This window comes from Pygocentrus nattereri, chromosome 11, assembly GCF_015220715.1.
Source record: "Pygocentrus nattereri isolate fPygNat1 chromosome 11, fPygNat1.pri, whole genome shotgun sequence".
Taxonomy (NCBI): Eukaryota; Metazoa; Chordata; class Actinopteri; order Characiformes; family Serrasalmidae; genus Pygocentrus; species Pygocentrus nattereri.
This window is the reverse complement of record NC_051221.1, coordinates 6,035,171-6,041,735: the sequence shown is the minus strand read 5'-3', so window position 1 is coordinate 6,041,735 and position 6,565 is coordinate 6,035,171. Positions and strand designations below refer to the sequence as shown.

Below are 6,565 nucleotides of genomic sequence, written 5' to 3'. Positions count from 1 at the left end.
GCTTGGGAAAAAGTGTCTGCTAAATGCTGTAAATGTAATTCTGTTAAATAAAACTTAATAAAAAATTGCAGACATTTATTTTTAGTTCTTAGAAATCCATGAAGCTCCCCCTCTGCTCTCCACTGAGCTAGTTAAATTGAGCTAGACATGAATGAATGAATGAATGAATGAATGAATGAATGCATAGATGAATGACACTGTTCTTATGCATGCTTTTGGGCTGGTAATAAGGCTGGTGATGCCAGTAGTTTATAAAAGAACAGGGTGCAGTGACTTTAAAACTGATTTGAAACTCAGTCTAGGAACTGAAAGTGTGTATCTGACTGCGTATACAGTGATAAAAGTATAAAAAAAACAGAAACAGCCACAGATTACGGGAGGATCTCAGTGAGAAATGGCCAAGCTCCTGACTGTGTTTCTGACACAACTGCTGTTCGGTGAGTATTTGCAGATTCCTGGATTTAAAAGATCAGTAAAACAGCTGTTAGTGAATAATCTCACTGTGAAAGTCATGAATAGTGTTCCAGCTGCGTATTGGAGGCGTAATATACATACGCAGTACTATCATCTGGAATGTGTAGGTGACACCACCAATTCCTAAATTCTTTGATTCTCCTGGTGCCGTATTACGGAAACATCCTGACTCTGAAATCTTATCTCTTTAGTCACCATGGCAACAGTTATGAAGTTTATAATCTCATCATTAACTCCAGATTAGAAAACAGCATCACACAACCATCCTAACTAGACTAAACCTCCTAAATCCTGTCCTAACTTTAGAATCAACCCCAACAGGGTCCTAACTTCTATTTTAATGACCTGTTTGTTATTCTACTGAAAATACAAAGATATTCTTATTAGGCAGCATAACAGTTTCCCTACAACTGGCATAGTGATGTTATTATGTATTTATATTGCAAAATAGTGGTTTCACTTTTTTGTCTAAATCTCGGAATCAAAATATTCAAAAGTTTTTTTTTCAACTTCCAGGTAATCAGAATTTTTATTAGCATTGGTTACTTTGATTACGTGTTTATGTTCCAGCTGTTCATGCAGCGGAAATTGTTGTAACAGTTGATTACTGAACCTTGATTATTTTGAGATAAGATGCTGGAAGACATGCTTCCTTAATTAAGATTTAAAACAAATTTGTGAAAAATCTAATCTTGATCTTGTCAGATCTTAACTTAGGATGAAAGAACGTTTCTGTAATACGACTCAGAGGAGATGAAACTGCTCGTATCTGCTGGAAAAGATAAACTGAATAAATTATTTTTTCTCTGCTATAATGTGGATGAAAGTCACTATGATACAACAGAAAACATCGGTTTTGTGATTATTGGTGTTGATGAGACTGATGTGGGTCTGTATTACTGTGGAAGCCGAAGTGGTTCAAATCCCATTCATTTCGGAAAAGCCATCAGGCTGCAGGTTAGTGCTAATATCCTTTGTAAAATGGGACACTGTAACTGTTGGGCAGTGCATTTGAAAACTGTCTTTTTGTACATGCACCTATAAGGGTTTTTAAGATTGTGCACCATTGGTCAATGAGCTTTAAGCAGGCATTTGACAGGCTTAGCATTGGTCATACAGTGGTTGGTGAGTGTAGTGGGTAACATCTCTGCCTTCTACACTGTAGACTGGGGTTCAGTCCTCCTGCCTGAGTAAGCACCCTACACTGTACCAATAAGAGTCCTTGGGCAAGACTCCTAACACCACCTTGGCCTTCCTGTGTAAAATGATCAAATTGTAAGTCGCTCTGGACAAGTGACGTCTGCCAAATGCTGTAAATGGTCAGTCACCTCAAAACATGATTGGTATGTCCTTGATGGCTTCTCTTCTATTGGAATTTGTTAATTGGCCACAATCAGGGTAAACTTGGATTTATATTATGTATTTCAAGTCTTTTTATAAAATGCACTGTATGCCCACAGTTGGACCACATTTTCAAAGTCCAAGACTTTTCCTAGTATCTGAATTGGGCTGAGGAGGGCAGTACACCCGTCAATCATGTGATAGTTATGGTGCCAAATGTTTATTTATATAAATGTTTACTTTTTCAGTAAAAAGAAAAAAATTATTTGTACTCTTGTGTCCAAACTTACAATGTTTGCTCACTGCATCACATTTTATTAGCGTGCAAACATTGGTGGACAGATTGGTGGACAAAACCTGCCAAGCTGAGACTTGCAAACATTGCTTGGACCCCACAGACTGCATTCATCATTATTGTCTGTTACATATTCATACACATTTATGAACACATAAATATGTGAATTTGAAAGTGGCTGATAAACTTCCAGTGATGCATTTGACATTTCTAAAAAACACACCTCGTCAAACATTCTCGGTTGTGTGTGAATGGCTGTATGTTCAGCGTGTGGTTAAAACCAAAAGTTTATAAAAAGGCTGTGCAGTAGTTTCACTTTTAATCTTACGGGGCAAATGTTCATCATCACCTCCCCCTCATGTCCGTCTGTGGGTGTTATTGTGTTTCAGATGATGGAATTCCTGAGTCTGATGTAGCATACTCTGTAGCAGAATGCTACATGTTTTCCAAACATATATAATAAATAAATAAATAAATAAATTTTAAAAAGAGAAAAACATTAAACAAGTTTTTTTTTTCAGTTTAGTTTGTAGTCATTAACTAGGTATGATGAGGTACAAGCTCCAGAGTTCTAGATAATGATTCTGGGTACACAGAAAAATATCATTCTTTACCTGAACTTTATTAAATGTATGTCGACAAGTTTAAATTAATCGAATTTCTTTGAAAATAAGGCAATTTTGTTAATCCAACACAAATTACCACAATGAGCTGCACTTAATCTGCTGTCAACCCACTGAAGTTCACTGAACCTGATTAACTGGTGTTGAGTTAACTTACGTTGATCCAACCAATCTTATGAGAGTTGGTTTAAAAGTGGTCACTGTGGTGCCCAGACAGTTTACAGACACACTCAGCACCCGAGAATGTGGTAACGCTAACAAGACTGGGAATAATCAAAAACATTCCCGAATTGACCGAGAGGAGTGACACAGGATGCGTCCTATTCTAAGCACCACAGATTTAATTGGTGTGGGAATGCGTCTCATGAAAGCCAATGGAAATCCCACAAGACTCACAGTGGCTGATTTAACATTTGTGGTGATTACATTCTTTCAAAAGTACGAATTTAAGTACATTTTAAAAATGTCAGTTCAATTAATATCAACTTGATTTATATTATTTGACATGTACAAGGGTCTGTTCTAGGTTTTTTGAGTGGCCAACAGCAGAAAATACTTCTTTAATGTCTCATAATTGGATCAAATTCACTGAAATGTCACACATTTAAACATTTATCCACCCAGTGCTCAAAATTTTTACTTTTTTTTTTTGCATTGTTGGTATCTCGATAAACAAAAAATAAATAACCTGCTCAGTATCTTTGTCAGACCCCCCCGCGACCCTGACGGAGAAGCGGATTAGAAAAATGGATGGATGGATGGATGGGGTATCTTTGTCAGTGTATCTAACTTTGAAACTAACAAACTCAGTATAGTTAAGTGTAGGGAAACCAAAGCTAAATACATACAGTTAATTTTAATACACTCAGCCACAGTTTAACCCTAGTCTTACCACCTTAAAATCTAAAGTAGTATTCCTGTGTAAGAAATAATATAAACTAATTTGTCGGTTTAATGATTCGAACCTATTAGGTATTTCTATCATTTAGTTACAGTGTCTCGTTACTCACATTTTACCTCAAATGATTATACAACACTATGGAGAATGTTCCACACACCAATTTATCTAGAACTCATGGACTGTAAAAGAAAGTGTTACCAAAAATAATCCCTTCATTTATTTGCTCCACAATCTCAGAAATAGAGGTACTAAACTGTCACTGGGGTGGTTCCTTCAAGGCTCCATCTCAGTACCTTTAGTCAGGGAACATAACTGAACCATAATCCACTGAAATGAATGAGCTGTACTGACTCCACACCCACCCACCCCTCCCCCCGCCTCGCCTCCAGGCTTTTATTCTACTATTCTGTTTTAAAACATTCGGTTATGAAAAGGTACAAATACCAACTTTTCACCTGGAGAAACTGATTTAAGATCCACAATTAGACCTTAAACCCACTGTAGAACCTTTGAGGGAACTTTTACACTGTTTGGAACTTGATGAACGGAAATTGTACCTGCACAGAACCTTTATATCTAACTGTACAAGAAGGTGAAAAGTAGTCCCTACATTCAATTTGAACCATTACAAAATGAGCTCTTTCTCTTTCACTCCAATCACTGCGTACTGGAGTGAATCCACCAGTAGATCCTTAACTCAGTTTACGAAAGAGAGAAACAGATACATCGCTTTCAGGACATTTATCATTTTTACATTTCTGAGTAAAATCTGGTGAAACAAATTGTCTTTCAGGAAAGTCAACTTCATGCAGCTGCTGCAGTGACACCAGAGACACCTGAGGTACTAGAAACGTTTTCAATTTAATGAATTTAATTTATCTAGAACACCTGTGATTGATCAAAGGTCTGATCATACAAGAGATTATAACAAAACTGCTTGTTTTATGTTCTGTGTTCCCTGTAATTAGACGAAAGCTGGACTATTTTGTCTCTCCACAGGAAGGAGACCTGCAGTACATCAGCCTTAGACATGAAGCAAAGCCCTCAGCATCCACTGCGAGAACCTCAGCACCTGTTTCGGACAGTGTGACCTACGCAAAAGTCTCAGTACAGGCCAGAAAAAATGATCAGCATGAGATGTTCATAATCACAAATGTGTTATTTAGCAAGGTGGACAAGCTTTACAGAACACTGGTATAACAACTGTTCACAACTCAGTTGGTCATCATACCTACATTTGGAGTGAGCTGTTCATTTCTAATGGTATTCTTGTACATGTGTGAAAGGCCACACTGTTACATAGACTGGATGTAGTGTTTTAGGGATAAAATCTAATTGATAAGTAATTGTCAGTCAACAGCTGGTTTAGAAATGCTAGCTAGCTTCATCTGCTAGAAAAACCAGCATAGCTTGTCTCCAGTAAAACCAGCTTAGTTTTATTGAAGAAGGCAAAACACTCTTAACATTAGATGTAAGTTAATGTGAAGAGGTTTTATTCCAAGTACTTTTGGAGCATTTTCAGCTGGTCTATTCGTTGACATGAATGGAGACTTTTTTGGGACAGTGATGATGTGTTTTGGATGCCAGTTTCATTGCCAACCAGCAGGACCATGCGAGATGTTCAGTTATACCAGAATCAGACCAGTATATATCATTGTAGACCAGCAACAGACTAACATACACCAGTGTATACCAGAATAAACCAGCTTCGACAAGCACTACACCAGTATAAACCAGTTTAGACCAGCATAAACCAACTTAGACCAGCAGTAGACCAACATAAACCACCACCAGACTAGCAGTAACCAACACTGATCAGCTTGAACCAGTACCATAGCATCATAAACCAGAGTAGACCAGTACAGACCATCACCAGACCAGTATAGGCCAGCCTAAACCAGTTTAAACCATTGGCTTGGACCAGTATCATAGTAGCATAAACCAGATTAGACCACTGGAGACCAGTGTAAACCAGTTTGGACCAGAACCAGACCAACTTGGACTAGCAGGAAAATCAATTGTAGCCTATTCAGCTTAAATATATACAAAAATAATAAACAAGCATTAATGCACAGAAAAGCCAAACTAACCTAATAAATTAATAAATACAACCAAACAAGCAAGTACTTCCGTGTCTGATTTAATATGGAAGCATATACATTCAGTCTGTTCTACTATAGATGTGAAGCAAATTACAGTAAAGAACGGAAAGCACACCCATTGCTTCTGCAGTGACCACAGGAAACTGAAACACAGCTGTAATTTGTTCAGGAGATCAATTCAGACTGCCAGTTTAACATTGAGGTCGTCGTCCATGAATGTTACTCCAGTTGTGCATATGTGCAGTCAGCTCCATACTTATATACCTGTGGCATCCCCGGACCCCAGTGATGACCACGAGAGCCGGGAGGAAGGCAGGGCATGGGCAAAGGAGTTTGGGACTCACATCCCACCTTCGTGGCCCTTGTGGCCGTCTTCATAGTCATTCTCTCTCTGGCAGCTGATGTCCTCCTCCTGCCGTCACTCGCGTCTCTCAGCGGTGTTCGGGATTTGGGCCCTGCCTTCCCGCTGGCTCCCATGGTTGTCATTGAGGCCCTGGGGGATAGGTGCACAACACCCTTGGAAGCAATTGGTAAAAAAAATGGTTATGGAATTTAATTTAATTTAAGTCATAAAAACAAAAGGTCAACAGCAATGAATCTTCCCTTAATCTGAGAATGAAGGACAAAACAAGCTAAATGAGATCACTTTTCAGTAAAGAATCTCTCTAGAATCTCCAAGGTCCCAGATCCTCTCTTCTGGTCAGTCCTCAGCCTCTCCTCCTCATCAGGTTTTCAGTGGGGTTTCGATGAATCAGGTGACTGGGATGTCAAAAATATTGAATATCTATCTAGATGCTTTCCAGATGATTATTTCCTGTGTTATGCAGTG

General features: G+C 38.5%; 1 long non-coding RNA gene across 1 annotated transcript; it reads left to right on the top strand.

The window, feature by feature from the left end:
- The first annotated feature begins 387 nt into the window (after positions 1–387).
- On the top strand, positions 388–4,919 carry LOC119264267. The gene is made up of 3 exons (XR_005130923.1): positions 388–437; positions 4,428–4,475; positions 4,634–4,919. It is a non-coding gene; the product is annotated as an uncharacterized LOC119264267 (long non-coding RNA).
- Positions 4,920–6,565: the final 1,646 nt, after the last annotated feature.